The sequence below is a fragment of the Simochromis diagramma genome, unplaced genomic scaffold (genome assembly GCF_900408965.1).
Source record: "Simochromis diagramma unplaced genomic scaffold, fSimDia1.1 OVJJ01000602.1, whole genome shotgun sequence".
In the NCBI taxonomy this organism is placed as follows: Eukaryota; Metazoa; Chordata; class Actinopteri; order Cichliformes; family Cichlidae; genus Simochromis; species Simochromis diagramma.
The window spans coordinates 13420839-13441327 of record NW_024387040.1 but is presented as its reverse complement, the minus strand read 5'-3'; the positions used below and the strand labels follow the sequence as shown (position 1 = coordinate 13441327).

At 38.8% G+C, this 20489-nt stretch overlaps 1 protein-coding gene across 1 annotated transcript in view; it reads left to right on the top strand.

The window, feature by feature from the left end:
* The first annotated feature begins 800 nt into the window (after positions 1–800).
* LOC120741296 (cadherin-12-like) overlaps positions 801–20489 on the top strand; it is a 100197-nt gene continuing 80508 nt past the window's right edge. The window contains exon 1 of the mRNA XM_040044090.1: positions 801–1453. The gene's annotated coding sequence lies outside the window, so the exon portion shown is untranslated. The remainder of the gene's footprint in view (positions 1454–20489) is intronic.

The following is a 20489-nucleotide window of genomic DNA, read 5'->3' as shown; positions in this document are numbered from 1 at the left end:
ACATACTGTATTTAATTTATTTATATACCATCCCACTTTTTTAAGGTATTTATGTGTAATTACATAATTAAATTTTTTTACTGCTGTAAGAAAAGATTTTTTTCCAAATATGGAATAAATAAAAAAAAATAAAAAATAGAAATTGTTCCCGGGGCCCATGTTTGAGGACAACAGATGGAAATTAGCCCTTGGCTATAATCTGGTATGTTTACATTCATGTAATCTTTTTTACATTTATGTTCATTAACATGCACTGTCCTAAATAAATAAAATAAAATTAAAATTAAATTAAATTTTTCCATACACTGCAAAAACCAGCTTGATGGATTTGCAGAAGGCTACATCATTGCTATGTATGAACAACGCTAGATTTCATGTGCAAAAACAATAATAATGAAGACTTTCTTTTCACCTCTTAAAATGAATCATCAAATGCAGTTTTGGTCATTTGGCAAATTTCAGTTTTAGCTTGTGAGTTTATTTACACTACACCTCCATCTGGCTGGTTCAGCTGCCACTCAGTCCAGGATAATGGCCCCACCCAACACTATACTCTTCAAAGCACTGCCCAACAGTCCCAACAACTTCAGAAAACCAAACACACAGATCTACGTGAATCTTCTTTTTAAAGAAATGATTAACTCGCTTCTGTTTGCAAATACAAATAAGTCATCTAATTTCAGTTGAACTTTAAATGCTCAACATCCACATGAGCTCTGGACAAAGGAAGCATCTCCAACCGTCTTTCTGATTAGAATATCCCCAGGGACCACAGCACGCATCATTGCCTCTGTGTGTGTGTGCGTGTGTCATTGGGAGTTTTGGGGGTGGGGTGCTTACTAGTCGGTTTAATCTGCTTGATGATGAAGATCCCCGGTACTCAGGGGACCTGATGGGGAGGGTAAAGGGTTTTGAAGAGAGGTGTTGCTCTACTGTCTTGCACCAATGCAATCACGACCGTTGCTCGCCACTGAAGCCAGCAGCGCTCACAAACGCTCTCCCTGTCTCTTTCCCTCGCTCTCTCACTCCTCCACACACTTCCTCTCTCACTCTCCGACACACGCACACACAGACTCGCACACTAGCTTCTTCTCTCACTTCACTGCTCACTGACTCGTTCGCCCTCCCTCAGTCGTCACCTTGTAACGGTACGGACACACTCGGCTTTGCTACAGCTCCTGTGTAATTCTCCAGCTATTCCAAAGCTGCTGTCTCAGTGCCTCGCGTAGCGCGTTCACTCATAAGCATCTGTTCTGATCTAGCGTGGGCTCAAAGTGTACACAGAGAGCGGGATAATGAAAGAAAGGCACCAAGGAGGAAGGCAGGGTGAGAGAGGGAATTAAAAGGAAGAGAAGGATAGAGCTTGCTCTTGCATAAAGGTGGGAGGACAGTTTGATTCAGTGAGAATTTGGATTAAGCTGGCTACGACTCCGCTCTAAAGTTACCACTAAAGGTAAGTGCATCTTCTCCTTGAGATATTTTCACTCTGCCTCTATGCATTTCACATCCTAGTTTTCGCCTCCATCTAATTTAAACTGATTTCCAGCAACTCTGCAGCTACTTGGTTTAGTTGAGACTCGTTTTACAGCTTGTTGACAGAGCTTCACAGAATAGACGGAGCTTTATTCGATTAAGTCACTGTCATCGTTTCTTTGAGACACACAGTTGAGACTCTTCTTTGCAAAAGCTAGTTAAGTGGGATGAAATTTGGATCGGCAGTGCCCTTGACAGTGTTGTAATGCCGTTTAAGTCTGACGACGGCAGACATTTAGTTGTCTGCCTCTTGCACTCTCTGTCACGTCTCCCAGAATTAAATGAGAATTCAGTGAGTGTCAATTAGTCACATGTCAGGGAACGCTTCACTCTGAATGTGCTAACCCCGTTTGTAGGTCTCCGTTATTTCAGCTCGTCTACATACAAAAGACTGTGAAGCTTTTCAACTCTGTGTACTGGAGGGTGCTCAACACTGATTAACACACCATGGTGTGTCAAGTGGCTTTGGCAAGTTTTCCTTGTGACTTCAAAATACCAATCCCCCCCCAAAAAAAAAAAAAAACATGAACATGACCATGTTTTCCTTCTTAAAAAATAAAACTATGGTAAAATATTTAAATGAATAGCTTCAAATAAGCACTGATATCAACGTTTTTAGCTGAGAGTAAGAGCACGCAAGGTCTGATGGCTCAATCACAGGCTTGAGATTATTCTTTTTGTTTGAATAGTGTATATCTGCAACATTATTAGTTGGTAAGGCCATTCTCGTGGTGTGGAAGGGGATTAAGGAGAACAATCTAAGAGGATATCAGATAGGCTTGACAGAATCTGACTTGCTGAGAAACATGGGATCGCAGATGCAACCTTGCCCCCATTTTGCATAACAGATGCTTATTTGGATGAGCTAGAAGGGAAATCTTAGGCCACAAAATATGGAAATGTACCCTTCAGCAATGCTGAGACATTTGCATTAAATATATACATCTGACCATTACATCGGCAAATCCACTGTGATTTGTAATTGCATCAAATTTGCATTTCTCAGACGAGATCATGCAGTGGACAGACACAGACACAATGGACTTACCCGACTTCTGAAGCAATGTGCGTCATTTTTATTGCAGCAGGAGTAATTAAGATCACAAACTTCCCAATCTCTCTGTGTAACATCATTTCAGTCTAAAGCGATACCTTTTGAATTCAAGCACAGCTTTTCAAAGTCAATCCCATCTTTACTTACAGATTAGATTAGAAAAAAAAAGTCTCTTGCCTTCCTCTACTTTAAGCACGTCTAATGTAACTCACTTTAGTGTCAGAGGAGCTGAGTCTTCTTATCAGCATTCAGCTGAAAACACCTGCTTTGGAATAATCAAATTACGCTCCAAGGAGTCCACTTCCAGAGGAAAAAGAGGAGCTGGACCCTCTGAGTACACAGAGGCTACTGTGCAGAAAATGAGCATTCAGGGCATGCAGCCACCAACCACTCAGGTATTATAACTGCATTAGAGGGGATAAATGAAGAGGCATGCAGTATACTTATGGTATATTAAGTGATGTCAGTGATATCTGCTGACTCGGGTGCATATTAGGACAATTATTTTAGCCACTTTGGAGACAGCGTGAGGTGGAAGGAAACACTTTCCAAACAACAGGCAATCTATAGGAAATAAATGAACAACTTTTTTTTAAGAATAAAACAATGTCAGGTTTGCATATTTTGTTTTAGATTTTCAGCATTGCCGTACATAAGTGAAATTTGTCTGCAACGGGAATAAGCGGCATCCTTGCAGATTTCAGATCCCCACACTGCCTTCTATTTACATGGATGTAATCAGGTCTCAATGACCAACAAAATTATGATGAGCATGTCTTGTTTTTTAACTACCTCTTCTAATCACAACAACTGACAATTATGTTTGATTACTTCTTGGGATTTAGAATTAATTTAGCTCAAGGCACTATGAAAAAAAGATATTAGCACTTTGTTCTATTTGTTGTAAATGTAAATGTGGAATGTCCAGAGTAATGCATATGATTAGTTTCCTAAATGCCCTGATAGACAGGTGACAAATGAAAGGACATCAAGTGACTTAGTAAGCCTCACTCTGATTTGTTTTTATTCACCAAGTCTTTGTAACTCGAAAGGAGGCATGGGACAGCAACTTTTGAACATGTATTCTTTAATTTAGAGTTTTGATGACAACATTTGTTATCGTCTGCATTAAGTGCACTGAGTGGTCTAAATATTGCACAGGTGTTTAGTGCTGCTGAGATCTGGTGTCTATGAGGAGGGTAGCGTAAGAGCCACAACCCAAACCTTTCACTGACTTTTCATTCTCTGTGAACAAGAGCATCTTCATCCTGGTGCTCTGAGTCTTGACTGCTCACATCAGGGTAGACATGTTTCAGTACAGAACAAAGGTGACCACTCAGAACAACTTTGTATTGATTTGCTAACTCTAAAGAGATAAAGTGGATCCAAACCACACCAGCAAAATACCTCTAACTACTCACTCTAAGGGTCAGTCATTCAGGTTTTTCCTTTAATTTGTCAGCTGTCCGTATGAGACCATGAGCCCAGGAAAATGTAAAGCCAAGCAGCTCCTGATGCCTTTCTCTGCACTGTGTCCATGTAAATTTAATGGCAACCCTGAGTGCTTTGTGGTAAATTACAGCATTAGGTCTACAAAGCTGTCATCATACGTTAGGATCCACTGCTCTGTTTGATTAGGGCTGAGCTGTTATTTATGGAGAGTCTGCAGCCTTTACCGTAAGCAGAACTACGGTGATCAGTCATACAGATATGCTACCTATCACTGCATTTTGAAGTAAGTGTCCATCAAGAGCCTTGGGCTTAAACAGAATCAATACTTGAGATTATTTGAAGTCCCCAGACTCTCTTTACCTTGGGCTCTTCAATCTCCGCCCTCACTCAACGGACTCATTTTGACATCATTCCACTCTAAATGAGGTGTGTCCGAGTGTGTGTGTATGTGTGTGACAACTAAAGTGTCTGTGTTCATTTCTGTAGCACCCCAAGATGTAATAAGCCATCTGTCAGAAACTTGCCTCCATCGATTAAAGCATCTGAATGCTAATCAGACAGTGGATTCAGTTGTTCTGTCTGCAGTCCCTATTGTACTTGCATAAATGCACTTTGTCTAAGGCAGTGATTTCTTGCCCTCATCCACCCACACCCCCTCCCGCAAGCCGCTCTCAACTAAGAACCCTGCAGACCTCTAAGACCAGGCTCTCATCAGCAAGAGTCCTAAACATCTCAAATTAAAGTCTTGCAGTGATGGATGACTCTCAATCTCTAGGAGATATTGCGCACGCTTCTGCTCTGAATGATGGGCAACTCCTCTTCACTCTACTTAGTAATTATTTATATAGATTTGTCTCTGCTCGTTTGTCAGTTTTTGAGACGTGTCGTTTCTTCCTCTCTGTGGTATTAATACCCAGCAGAGGTAAAACCTCACAGTTTCTGCAGCCGTCTGATGCTGGTGTTTCTTCTTTAATATATATTCTTTTCTCCTTCTGGAAGGAAAACGAATATAACCTTCCCTGTGGTATACGCTTGTTGTCTGAAGCAATGGTGAAAACAGAAGTAGGAAGGATGCAGTTACCTGACGATACAATTTATAGAGGACACAACTGTTTTGCCCTACGAAAATACAAAACAGTGAGCTCAGTGTGGTGTTCTGTGTGAGATAAAAGGTGAGGCAGGTCCTCCGAGACTCAACTGTGCCGAGTTTCAACATTGATTATTACTCATATCTGAGCACTGCTGTGGCTTATCTTAAAATGGCCACAGTTGGAAGCATGAAGGAAAATGACAACAGTTTTTTTTATTCCTTCTTCATTGACATTATTAAGCTGCTTTTCCACATCCTTTAAGAGTTTCACCTAAATGCCTCTGATTTTTAAGTATTCCCTTTGAAGATATTTCAAGGAAAGTGGGGTCACATCATTGTCTCTCCTTTTGTTCGATTGCTTTATGAACTTTCTTTCATAAATGATTTTAACATTGCAGTGCAAAGTCTTTAAATATCCCAAAGAGGCCCCTGGGCCTTTGCGTCTTTGAATGTATTTGTGCCATCCCTTTGAGAAATCCACCACAGATTCTCAGCCAACAGTGGGCAGAAACAGTTGGGGTTATAAAAATCACCAGAGGCAAAGCACAGGCACAAGTACAAGCGGATGATTGAGGGTGTTTTTGTGCCAACGCTTTTACGCCACCATTTATAAAAGTTGTTCTTTGTTGTGTCTCCATATTTGAAGAGCACTGAATAACGGGTTGCATTGTTTTCAGTCTTGGTCAGACAGGCAATTAGCAGGTTATATATGTAATCTCCATCCTCTGCATTTGTGATGAAATACTTTCGATCTGACAAACATTTAATCACCGGGAGTCGTCCAAACAATAAACAGTCATCTCTGGCTGGACTCGACTTTATAACCTTAAACACAACCTCGCTCGCCCCAGGGGGGGACGTGGGAAAGATTTCCTGTCACACAGGTGAATGACTATTAGTTTACCGACCCTAGAGGTAGAGGGAGATTGTAATGATTTTTAGAGAGGGTGCTGGGGGGCCTTTCATTATAGGGGCTGAACAGGGCTGTGGAAGTCCTGCAGGAAAGAGGAAGGCAGATATGGAATACTCTATTCTGGTGAACTGATTAAATCTCGCAGATGACTGCAACCCCTTGGCTTTAACGGGTCAATAAAATTATCTCAAGTTTATTTTCATTTGAGTTCGGCTCTTCAGAAAACACTGCGAATCGTTTCTATGTTGGCAATCCGTCACTTAATCCGTCGGTGATGATAAGATGAGCACTGAGATACAAATACAGTGACATCCCCAGGCCAGACAAAAAATAAAACGTGACACAGAGTTGCAAGGCACACACGCCATAGAGGGCTCTTACAAAGTGTGGGACTTTTCCCCCTACAGAACATCCTGAAGCAGGCATTAGTATTTTAAAGGCCCGTGATCCCAAGCCAAGTCAAGCCATTGGCTTTAGCTTCAATAACGCCAAAGATGGAGTGCTCAAAGCTGAGGTAATGAAAGCATAAGAGATGAGCCGAGGAAGTCGAGGGACCTCCTAGCCATCTGCAACCATTACGAACCCGGCTGTAAGAGGATATGGAGAGAAAGAATACAGTCTGCTGGTGCACCTGAAGCAGTGGAAAACTGAATGACTGCATCACATTTAAACACTACTAAGCTGGGCATTAGCAAAAAAATAACAAGAGTGATGAGTTTTGAATAGCATAGATTTGAAAATGGCAGGGTTTTCACAGGCTACCACCAAAGTTGGCAACTAGGGGCATTAACATTTATTCATTTATGTATTGCTTTATTTATTTTATTCATTTGGTTGCAGTTTTGGTCACAACTTGTAAAAAGGATTTAAAACAATACAAAAACCTGATGGTATGTTGGGTTATTTTTAATTGCCACTTTTCATTCAATTAGCATCACCATTTTATCAGTCATACACATTTAGCTCGAAAACATATTTGTCTCGCTTTAATGCTCATTACTTAGTATAGTATATAATGAGGCTACATGGTCAATCTTATTAATGCTAAATACAAGCTTAATTTTGATTTAAGGAGATGAATGTGTTGTTGTCTGGTATATATTATCGGCAATGCCTCCTTTTTCAGTTTTCAAGAAAACTTTGCAATTAATTAATTCTTCTACTACATGCCACGTAAAATTGTTACTTTATTAATGATAACTCTTTCGTATTTAATTAAAATGAAATTAGCTCCTTCAATGACAATATCCGAGTGCAGCAAACACTACTTTTCCATGAAGTACCCTCAGCAAATACATTTTGCTTAAAACACTTGAAGAAGCTAATCATCCGGAAAGTAGACTTCAGTAATGCAGCTGGTGAAGCCGAAGTGTTTTATACTCCGTTTCCCATGTCCAGCAATACTATCACAGTATCAATTTCATAAGTCTTTGACACTGGAGAATATTGTATAGATATTTCTAAGATCTTCCAAACTACAGGTGAGCCACAAACTAAAAGAACAAAAAGGGCATATAAACACAGTTGTATGATTTATAATGTCTGAGGTGTAATTTCAGTCCTGTGTGCATAAAACGCTGGTGTAGGTGTTCAAGGTGATTTGATAAAATTACCCATGGAAGTTGCTCCCGCTGGTATCTCCTCCTCTTATCATTATTGTGGTAGAAAGGAAAATTACATCATAACTTACTGAAGTAGAACAGGGGCTGAGCTAGCACAGTTGCAGGCTGCTGTTTGATATGGGCGCTAACCACAAAAATCACTTGAATTATCACTCATTCATGTTATCACAGTATTGGTACATCCTAGAGTCAGGCTGTTAGGCCTGTCAACCATTGCTGATGGAGGTTGCACTCAGTGTCTGCAGAAACATGACATGAAACTTTGTAGAGTTTTTGTTGTTGGTTTTTTAGGATTAATTAAAACTGGTGGGTTTTGGAATTAAAGACACACTTTCTAGAGTTTTGTGCAGCACATAAAGATGCTGATGTTAGCAAAAGTTGGCTTTTTGAATGGGACCAAAAACATGCATTTTAGGCAATCTTTGATTAATTAGCTGCAGAAAAAAGAAAGTTAGTAAACTTTCATATTAAACAACTGACGACACTGTAATTTAGGAGGTGTTGTTCAAATTAGCCTACTACGAGATTTCAGCCAAATCAAAAACCTTTTGAGGAAAAGAATTAAGACTCCGAAGTGTCGTCTTTGATCACGTCTTGAGGACAAAGAAGCTGTTTCTATCGTATTCGTTCGTGCTTATCTTCCAGTAAATGCCTCTGTGAAAAAGGTCCCTGAGATAGGCAAACATTGTTGTCTGCTTTTTAGTTTACTATTGAGAAGAGCGCCAATCCAATCTGAAATTACCCATTCATTCCCAACACACTTAAATCACTGTGACTCTTAAGGACATGTCTTTTTTGTATACAGGGTTTTTGACTTAACAGCTTGCCATTTCAAACAGGTTTGCCTCTTATGTCTTATATAAACCATGAACTTGGGGAGTGATAAAGCGTTGCACTTCTTCCATTAAATAGAATAAGAAATCATCCTGACAGACCCTAGATCTTGGCCTGGGTTAGTCTTCTTATGAGCGAGACTTCCTCAAGGTCAGCATGATGGTACTTTTCTTTGGTGTGTGCAAGCACCTGTGATGAATAGGACACAGTGTATGCGGGGAGAGGATGTGAGGGATGAAGATTCACCAGGGTTAATGTATTGTGTTTACCTGTAAATAGAGGCCACGGGTTTCAAAGACGTGACAAAGAATTTTTTTTTGAAAGAGAGTGCCCTGATATGTCCCAGTCTTTATAAACTGTTAATGTCACTACACGGACAGGCACAAATCACCAGCTATTAAAACCAACAGTTTGTCAAGTTAGTCACCAATTCAAAGATTATCTCTGTGTAACTAACTATGCTTTCTTTTTATTCCCTTGAAAGATTTCTAATAATGTTACGGTTAAGGTCCAAAAAGGAGCACAACAATTCAAATCAAAAAAACGATTGTAATAGTTGTATTCAGTACTTAAAAATGTTAACAAGAAGCGTGAGTCATTGTTAAAGTTGAAAAGCTTTCAAAGTAATTTCATGCTAAACTTGGAAGTTAAAAGCAGTGTGACACTGAGGTGACCTACATCAAAAGTGCTGATTGGAATACTTGAGATTAGCATGGAAAGTCCCTCTCTACAATCAATATATTATGCCAAAAGAATTTGACAGGTTTATGTCACAATGTCTCATCTGGAAATAACCCATTGAACACGGTGAAATGGGCAGAGGAACATGACAGTTTCTTTGTGTTTACGGGATGTATTTTTTCTGAAAGTGTGTTGAGTACACTAGAAAAAAAAAAGAAAATAAATAAAAAAGCACTACTGAAATATTACCTATTACACAAAGGCGGCCTTTCAACCGGGGATGGAAATATGCTTATTGTGTACTTCAAAGAAAAGAGAATTGTATCTGAAAATGAGAGGATCTGAATACTCAGTGTGGATTTTAACAGTCAAATACAATTGTCAGTGCAACAGACAGTTCAAGACAGGTTGCCTTGATCTGGCTGGTCAAAACTAGTGTCAGGTCCATGCAAAACATCTTGGCTACAATATCACAGGGTGCTTAATGCTGAACGAACACGCTGTCTTGCAGTTTACTTACAAAATCTACTTAAGCTGTAAGTAGGGCTGCCACGATTAGTTGACTAGTCACGATTATGTCGACTATCAAAATCGTCGATGACTGATTTAATAGTCGACGCGTCGTTTGAAGCTTTGTAAGATCACAAAAGACGCAGGAATAAGTAGTAGGATTTAAGAGTGTAATAACGGACTGAAACAGAAGATGGCAGCACTGCATGTACAAGGATGCCAGCTGCCGTTAAACCCAGAAGAAGAAGAAACTGTGTCCCAGAATTCATAGTGCTGCCCAGCTCAGTTTCCAACAATGGCGGCAGCTAGTTAGTTTTAATGTTACTCTTATTATTCTTTCTGGGTCACAAAATAAACGTTTAACATATTTTCAGGTGAGAGTGTAGCTGTGTAAACCTCAAATATCTGCTCAGTTTATCAAGACACCACATATTTTCAAAAGCGCTCCGACGTTTTCGGAGACGTCTGTTACCCACTACCTCGATAGCTAGCCGGGGGCAAGGCTCACTAGAGCCCGTGAGAACACCGGACTCCTGGCAAATCGTTTTCAAACGCCGTCTTTCGCTACTCAGGTTAAACATGATATATAAGTCACATAGATAACTTCAAAATGTTATTGTTCGGCTTTTTTTAGTATTTTATTTATTTCTGAGTAAATCGGTTTGGCTGAGATTAAAGTTAGTTTTTATACAGCTGAACAAACGTCAAGCAGACAACTGATTATCAGAAGTGTGAGATGCTCGAGAATATACTCCAGTTATATTTTAGATAGCAAGGAGTTTATTAAACTTCACCGAAACAATCTGCAAATTTCATTAAAATTTAATAAACTATCATCTTGTCTTTATTTTTAGCACATACCTTAAACACTTAAAGCTGTAAGCTAATGATAGTTATATAAGAGCAGATGCTGCTGGTGCAATAAGCTGTACGCTGTACGTCCAATGGATGCATGATCTGATTAGTCGACTAATCGCAAAAATAAATAATCGTTTGTGGCAGCCCTAACTGTAAGGACATTATTTTGTGGTTTACTGCTCTGTCTGATGTAAATAAAACTTACGGACATAAGTAATTACCTGAATCTATATGAAAGTGCTATTTAAAGCAGGTTATCAGTGGTCGTGGTTTAAATAGCATGGGTGGCTTTTTCAATTCTAACTACCCTCAAAGTGGAAGTGCCCCAAACTTCCACAGGTTCTGCTGTACTTCACTTCTGCAGAGCAGAACAATGAGTCACACAAAGCAAAATTCAAAACAAAACCCCAAAGGCTTGGTGCCTGTGTCTTTGACAGCTGTGGCCTAGCCTGCTGAGTTTTCCTGATGAGCAAGACGTCATTGTGTAGAAGATAAACAAGAATGTGCTCAGTCACACTTCTCCAAGCAAGGCCTCTGTGAACCCCATTTCTGGTAGTCTGCACAATTCACTAGACTGACAGATCTATCATCTTTGTTATATAGAGCTATAAATCACTCTGGCTATGTTTTAGTAACTTAAAATTGGTTACATGTTTGATCAAATAACCTGCAGTAACAAAAGGTCCACAGTGTTTACAAAATATAATTTATGAAAGGGAAATCTAAGCTACACACACGGCGCGGCTTTTCTTTTTAAATAAAAAAAAAAAAAAAAAAATGTCCCTTCATACATTTTTAAATACAATTTGTATTCTTTATCAAAACCACATGCATTGCACAAGTAACTGGGCCAACTAGGACAACAAAGCACCCGGCAAGGCTATATTTTCTTTATATAGCGCTATCCATTAGCACTGCAGCCTCACAGTAAAAAAGGACCTAGGTTTTAACCTGGGGCCTTGTCCCTGTTCTCCTTCTGCCTGCACGGGTCTCCTCTGGGTGATCCACTTTCCTTACTCAGCCCAAAGACATGTTTGTCAGGTTAACTGGTCATTGTCTGTCTCTCTGTGTTAGCCCTGTGATGGACTCTGAGGTGCAGCACACCTTTCGCCATTAGTCAGCAGGGACAGTGTATACACTCCAGGCTCACAAAGTTGGAAAAGCAGTTAAGGATATTGACTGTATCTAAACGAACTTCTGAATACTTGAGTAACATCTTTAATTAAAGAATTAAATCAACTGAAATATGTTATAATTCAACAAGAAATTTGACATTGAAGGTTTAACTAAATTTTTGGTTCTCTGTCAGTGTCATTAACGACTACTGCCAATATTCAAGTGACTGGCAACACTCGTGTGTGCTTGCATCCAAGAAAAAAAAAAAAAAAATACAACAGCTTATGTTAGTGTCATGACTCAAGAGAACTATTTCTTACTGGCAGAGATGATCTGTTTTAGACTGTGTGATTTTAAGAGTTAGGGTGAGAATTATTCCCCAAAATTGAATAAGAGTCAAAGTACACACAGTACAAGTACTCAGGACTGCATGGTGCACCGAGTTTTGACTTAAACCTAATACGACAAGGTTTGCGACCGTGGTTAAGATAACAAAATGTGCTGTAAACTTGGATTTAGTCAAAGAAAAAAAATGTAATCCATTTATTTCACTCTACAGAGAGCCATTTACTTTCCACCTCAAAGAAACATAATTAAAACATTCTGCAGATGTTTTTGGGTGACGGGTGATGATTATGTCTCTACACGTTACGCACGATAACTGTGAAAGAAAGAAATAAAAAAAGGCAAATAACTGGTACATGCGACTCATTCAAGAAACACATGGCTGATCTCTTATCTTATCACACGAACAGGGATTACATAATTAACAGTTACTCTGGGAAAATAATGATTTGATGGTTGAAGCAGCTGGGGAAAAAAAAAAAAAAAAAAAAAAAAGGAGCCGCATAGCGCTGTCAGATTATACAGATGATGCCTCACAGTAGCTGCTCATCAACACTTAATTTTCTCCTCTACAAAAGAAAAAAAATCCACATGAAGATTAATTTTCCTCCCGCTTATACTGTTGTTTTTAGAATTTTATGGATGCAATTTCTAGTCATTTATAACCAAATAAGAAAATACTTCTTGTTCATGCTGAAGCAGTGAAATCGGCTACGTGCGATTAAAATAATAGATTATAAACATGTAAACATTGCAGCTTATCTATATATTTGTATTTAGCTTTTCAGACGAAGAAGTAGAGGTTGAGTGTATTGCAGCCGACAGCCAGCAAAGAGCAAAAATATCTTCTTCCTGTTGCATAACATCATACCTGGTATACAGCTGAAAGTAAGAGATGGCTTTGAAACACCTATGTATAGAATAGTTTTATATTCACTTCAATTCAATGGATGAATAATTTGTATTTTCTGGCAAAGGGTTTTTTCTGTTTTTAAAGGAATTCATATTAACCTGCTCCAGTTTCAGCACATGCCAACACCTTTTCTTCCCAAAGTTTACTTGCTAACTGGAACAGAATAATGTAGAGGAGATGAAATGTGGTATGTGAAGTTATTCATAAACCTTTTATAGCTATTGTCAGCATTAGACTTCATCTTTTCAATATTTCAATACAGCTTGCAAAGAAGAAAGTACAATAGAAGGAAAGCAAGTGAGAGAGTTCCTCCCAAAGGGAATTTTATGTCCAGCGCTGTTGCTTAACAGACAAAAGATATTATACCATTTTAAATACTGAAAGAGTCCTTTATAAAATAAACCAGCACAGAGATATTTCTTTTTCTGAAGTCAATAAATACACTTTTTGCAGCAATTAAACAGTCAATATTGGTGCTTTTAAATAGAGGAGTAACTGCTGACAATTAGCCTTAACGTCCAAATTTAACAGCAAACATAGATGCACACAAATGCCATAAAGGACATGAAGAGCCTTCAAAACAGAGGAAACAAAGTGACACAGACAGACTATCAGGCAAACCTAACTGTGTTGTTTATGAGCAGGAAAAGCCTGTACTCTTTATTTATTTATTTATTTCGACTTGGTTTGTTGCGGGGGGGAAATGTTCCCGTTTTCTTCCCATCAGTGTGAGTCATGAAACTCAAGTGCAGCAACCTCAGATCGTCTTCTCCAGTTTTGTATGCCATACCATTATGCACCATTGACCCAGTGAGACAGGGCCATTACAGAAAAGACTAATTCTTAATCTAGGATATTGCTTTCTCATTATTCCCTCTCCCTCTGGCCTCTTGCGTGATAACTGTTTGATTAAGGCAGTTATGTCACTTGAGGCCCTGAAAGAGCCCACCTTTTAATATTACCTGGCTGAGTGATTATGCCAGCACTGCTTGAGGCTAATAATGTTGAACTGCGATGCTTGATTACAAATGCTGATGGGGCCTCTTTGACAGCATTCAGAATTCTTAAATATTAATCAATAAACACTACAAACGGAATCCCAGTGCCAATTCATTTTTAATAGCGTGCACTCAGATTGACTCTGAAGTTTACATTTTTGTTTAGTCCCTGTGTAATTCTACCATTTCATACAAGACACGCTACTGCTGCCTGTGAAACTTCATTCATCTGCAATGAAACTGAAGAGCATGAGCAGTCCACTTCAATGAAATAAAGACTGTCATACCTTCAAGAATGCTTTGATTGCACACTGTTGGAATGAGGCTCGTGTCACTTTAATTAAGTGCTGAAAAACACTGGGGCTTAAGTAGCTTTCTGAATGCCTGTGAGGTCAGGCCACTCTATTATAATAGTGAGGCTCAGCTGAGGGTCCATTACATTATCTGTGCTTTGAGATGAGAACTTGACAGGTTGAAAAGGAATTTCAGGACAGGGGAGCGACATGGAAGTCAAACTGTGAGCAAAAAAACTGAGAAAAACTCTCAAAGGAAGAGATTATCAGTCAAATAAAGATGCATGTAGCAGCTTTTTTTATTTTTATTTACTTATAAAATCTGTTTTCAATTTCAGACAAGCGCAGGCTTATATGCCGTGAAGTTACGCTGAGCTGGAAGTGTGCTGTGTATACAAAAAAACCCCAAAAAACAACCTCTGTTTTAACTGAAAGCATATCATCCTTGCCTGTCCTAATGCTCTTTGACAGCTTTGTGTCTCGTATTGTTTCTCAGTAATCAGTGGCAGACGACAGCAGGCAGGGGAAATGCCAAATAAATGAGATCACAACAGTTTCAAAAAGATAATCCCACCAAACAGCCACCTCAAAGTCACTGACTCACAAAACTGTTCCCTCTTCTATTTGCACAAAAAGGTATTACAGGTTAAAGTGGACCTTTTTGCCGGCACAGTAATATCACCCTGCAATGCTGCAAACATCAATAGCTTGCAGTGCAAATTGCTAAAGGGGAGGAAGATGAGATTCCGTGAGGCGTATCATTTATATCACATAGTGTGGTCACCGAGGGGCCGCCTAAGGCAAAACCCTGAACTCATTCTCTTTTACTTGCATTTCTTTGATCTTCATTAATTAATTAGATAATTATTACACCAAATTTCAAGCGTGTGAAATGCGCATAATGGACCATTAGTTTGGGATGATGTGATTGGTCTACTGGGTTTCTAACACTTGCAAGTCAATGAAAAGCCTAAAGAAATGTTTACTGCTCAGTTCTTCTGTCTTCTTGCATTAACAGTGAGATACTCTGCACTCAGTTCCAGACTCGCACACTTTAATATACATATGTACCATCATGACCATTTGGCTACATGGACACACATGAAAAACACAGAAGCCCATTAGCATAAACCAATGACATGATCATAACTATACATCAGCGACTTCCAACCCAAATGTTCTTTGTGTTTATCTTTACCCTGATAATGAGACTCAGCTTAATGTGATTCTGTATCTAATAACCCAGAACACCATGACAAAAATATTTGCTTTTGTCTCTCCCTTTCTAGTTTTATTTTGCAGCATGGTTGAGCAGAAAATGTGCACCACGCAAGAGAAAATAAAAGAGCCATTAAAACCGAGGATAAAATAGAGCCAGCTGTGGAGGAGTGGAGGTTGACTGGAGGCCACAGAATAGTAACCTGGTCTAAGGTTGATTCACTCCCACACCTGCCCACCCGTGACAGATAGTGGAGACCAGAAAGTTCAACTGCATCATTTTAGGTTCACTGACTTGGCAAAACCTAACGGTTAATGAAATTAGGTGCAGAGTTTTGTTTTGTTTTTGTCAAGGTTTCATTTCAAGGACATAACTCCAATAAAGGAGAAATAAACCTGGCTGTGTTACTGATATGATATTCTTCCATTCCATTCTTCTGATATTCTACTTTTCTATTTTAAATGTTTCTCTTAAAGGGCTTACATCTATATGAGCTACATAGATGCATTGATTATATAAGCTATCTAATTAATCTAAGTTAGATGTGTCACCTTACATTTAAGAACAGCATGTTTTAATCATGCTTTTCATCGATTAATGATTCAGAAAAGGATGAAGCTCATTTAAATCAGTTTTGCTGTCTACAACTGGGAAAACGCGAGTAACTACACTTTATCTTTTGCATGCAAATTAAACCAGCTTCTCTCTTCTTCCACTTGCCTTACAGTTCTGAAAATGTTATTATTGTTTCACAACACTTAAACCAGGATTTTTCAATAAAAGTTGCCCAGGAGCCCCAAACAAGCCGACATAAGTTAACATCACCAACTGTGTGGTATGGGGGAGTCTGTTGCAGTGATGCAGGCTACTCTTCTATGTGTCAGGAAGAGGAAGACAACAAAGAAAGTGTCAATTGCATCAGCAGATACACAACAGGCACTGCTCATGAAGAAAAGACAACAAATCAGACTCCTGATATGTTTTTTTTAATGATGCAGCAGTCTGACTGTGCACAAGTCCAGTCGCTCACACAACAGAAACTATTGCTCCAAGAGTAGAACTATAATTTACTAAGCTAACATAAATAATATAAATAACAAGCTCCAGGCTGCATTTACTGTCAAGGTTGGGTTCAGAAATTCAATGTTCACCGGTCACTAGGGGTGAGCTACATTAAAAACGGCCTGCTCGCCATGTGAAATTGGCCTTTGATGATGATTTTAATTTAACAGTTCATTAATGCTCATAATGCCAGACCTTTCCCGACCAAGGAACAGATGTGGTGTACATGCCCCTGCTTTAAAGAACCTTTTTCTTTTTATGTTTTAGGCAATGCTTCCAAGTAATTAGGGTCAGACCGGGCAGGAAATACCAGGTTTAGTACGAACCATTTAACTTTAAAACTACATGCAATATCCTCCACCTCTGTCTTGTGATCACAGGTCCAACTAAACGACTCAAGAAGAATAGGTGTGCATCCACATTGATCTCAAATGACAGCAACCACCTCAGAACATTTAAATGGGGATATGCGGTCAGGATCACTTCTCTTTTCCTTATCTTGGAGGTTGTCCTGATAGTCCCAAAATAAAATGTCAAGTGTTCGATCCATGAAACACCAATCAATAGTTTAGTCCTTCTGTCACACAGGCTGATTAAGAGACACATTGAACCTATGTATACAACGGTTCTGCATAATAAATCTAAATGTTAATGTGCTGCTCAGTGTGCCAGAACAGCAGCGGACTCCCTGCAGTCACACTGCACCTTCGTTATCACTTGTTTCAACACATGTAGGCCAACAATAGAAATACCTGCGGTTTGGCCACATATTTAAATCTGTCCAAATGTGAAGAGACTGTTCACTTTGTGCGTGCTCTTTCCTGTGCTCTTTTAGTTAGGACATCATTTTCATTACTCCTTGTTGTCACAAAGGTCATATCTTAAATAATTATTGCTTATTTGATAATACATGTTGGTATTTCAAATTCATTAGATGGGGCATGCAAATAAAAAAAGTTTTCTACTTACATATTCAACTGGGTTTTCTATAGAGTTCTGCAGAATTTCTGTGGTATTTCTGTGGTAGTAATAACAGTCATATATGTGACCTCAAGCCGGTGTTTATCTATTTGCTGTACACAACTGAATCCATTTGAGCGCATAAATAATTTAAAAAACAACCTCTCTGCGATAGCATTTTCTCATTATACTCTAATTGCTAACTTTTAAGAGCTATTGTTTCATTCAGTGTTTCTACATGTTGTTTTGGGAGGTCACATAACCCAAGTTTCATATAGAGTTGACTGCAAGAAAGAAGTGAGTGCAGGTATTTGATGTTCATTATAAAATGTTCAAAATCAATTATTAACTATGCATTCAGTGCTAATGCTGCACTGTATGCTGTATTTAGCAATCTTGTGGACTGTTCATCTGGTTTCAGATTTACCCAGAACACCACAAGCTGTGTGGCTCTGCTTCTATCCATCATGATACTGGGATGGGGGAAAAAAAGGGAAATCAGCAGGACAGAATGCTGAAGGATAGGAAAAACAAGACTACTGTATCTCCTCAAATAAAAACTAGCAGTCAGTTTAAAAGCTGAGTTGACATGTGGGTTGAAAAAAAAAAATACAAAAACAGAACAGACGAGCTATTTCTGCATAATTTAAACCTGCCAAAGTCTCAATAAAAGTATAACGCAACATCTGTGTTTAGATAAAAGTCAAAGTTACACAATGTGTTAAAATTACTTATACTGCATTCAGATTGCATGTCAGAAAACTTGGCGTTTTAACAGTAGACAAGCTTAAGGACTAATGCGTTCAGTTGTTTTAAGTAATTTCATGTTTTGCCCCACCCCCTCCCCTCATTTACCGTTTGGTTTCTCATGCTGTGTTTTATTTAACCTCAACTCAGACCAGCAAAGCTGTGACACTATGAGTGCAGTTGATGAAAGCATTACTGAAATATATTTGAGTAATCCCTTTTGAGGAAACAGTGCCCCCCACACCCACCCCAAATTTAAAACAAAACGCCAGCCTCTGATACAAGCTTGTTCTCTTGAATAGTAGAGGCAGATAAGCGCTCTAAGATACCGTCAGTACTTCATCCCTTTGTTCGAACACACACATTACAGCAGAGCATTAATACCAGACGATTAAGATTTGGAATTTCTATAATCATATCATTGTGCCCGTTCAAGAATAAAGTAAACCAGTCTGTGTCACAAAATTACTGGAAGAATAAATAAGAAATGAATTCACGCAGTGTCAGATGTAAAAATGCACAAAAAAAACACAATTTTCTACAATTTAGCATTTTTAATTAAAAAAAATGATTCCACTTCCATCGGTGTAGGAGTGGGCGTACATTAATTACCATCAGTATTTGTTGCACAGGTTTTTGTTCCTGTGCATTTGTCTGACCCTTGATCGTTTTGCCTCTTTCTAAGCTGTTGTGAATTAGTGGAAAATAACAACATTTTAACTGAAACATTAAATCCCCTTTACATTAGAACATTAATACACAGACAATACAATTTGTCAGTAAACACTATAAAAGTGTATAATTAACCTTATCTGGAGAGCCTTCTTGCACTCACCAGCCTCTTAACAGGCACTTCAACAAGCACCGATGGCACCCACAGTGTCAGCAGTACTCGGTTCTTTGATTCTCATTTTTATTTTTGTGGGGTTTGTTTCAGGAAATTTTCCTGTTGTATTCGAAATTCCCCAGTTTTGACAGCTTTGAGGAGATTAAAATTGTTTAGAATTTCACAACAAAACCAAAAAGGCTTCCACTGAACTCAGTTTTCTGAAACTCTGCTTGTTAACAGGAAAGATTGTCAAGAGAATAAAATTCCCTGTCTCATTTAAACATCCTAAGCCTTTAAATCTGCAACAGCTGAGTAGAAGACTCTGGGATTTCATTACCCACAGAGTGTAAACCTTTTATTTAGTTTTTATGTTTTTCTTCCAGGTTCGTCCTAAATAAGTACAGCTCTTTTTTTCCCCAAACATCAGGCCAAAATGTTCTATTTCTTTTCTGAACAAACAAACTTTTCTTTTGGTATGCAGGAAAAATCCTGCTAGAATGATATGAGAAAGAAAAATAAATAGAAGGGACTGGACAGCATTTTCTTCTTGCAGATTAATTTTGTAATTTCGAATTGTGAGAGGCAGATGTGTTTCATTTTAGATAAACTCAAACAGAAATTGAGTGAAGAAATGAGTGATATGGACTCTGATATTCCACAGCTAATGAAACAAAAATGATAGGAAAAGGCCATGAGTATCCCTGACCACGTCAGTAGAGTACAATTGAGTGGCAATGCCAAAGCAGCATCGTGCAGAGGTAGATTATTGGTATCAGACCTCAAACATGTGGGTTTAAAGTTACAGAAGGACAGGCACGTTCAGCTCCTATGCTGTGGAAGTATTTACAGTGCTGCAGAAGAGGGGAGATAGGGGGAAAGCAACTTCCCAGATGTCACTCAGGACCATATCCATGCAGGGAAAATTGATGATGGCACAAGAAGGAAGGCAGGAATGATGAAGATTTACACTGCCACCAATCCATATCAGTGTATCCGGGATGTCTGTGCCACCACACTGCGTGTTTGTGTGTGTGTGTCTGTTTCCTCATTCCATGTGCAATCAAAGTAGGCAAACCTCTGAAAAGCTTCCATCTAAGTCCAAATGATAAATTCAGCATATCCGCTAAGAAATGCATGTTTTATGTAAAAGTAAAGTCCCCAAATTATAATTTGATTAGATTCAAAATTATCTGCATCACCAAAGACAACCGTCCTCACCTACTGACTGCTCCATGTCATCGTTTAGTTCAGTATCATATTCCGCTATTTAGGCATCCTTGCACATTTCCTTGCTACTTTTATCACTTTTCCTGAAAGTACAGGCAAAAATGTGTCAGCATCTAACCAAAAAGCTTTATTTTGGTTCAATTAGTGACATCTTTTACAATATGTCAACCTGATAAGCAGTCTCTATTCGCTGAAAGTAAAATTTATGTGTAACAAAGGTAGAATGGGAAGGG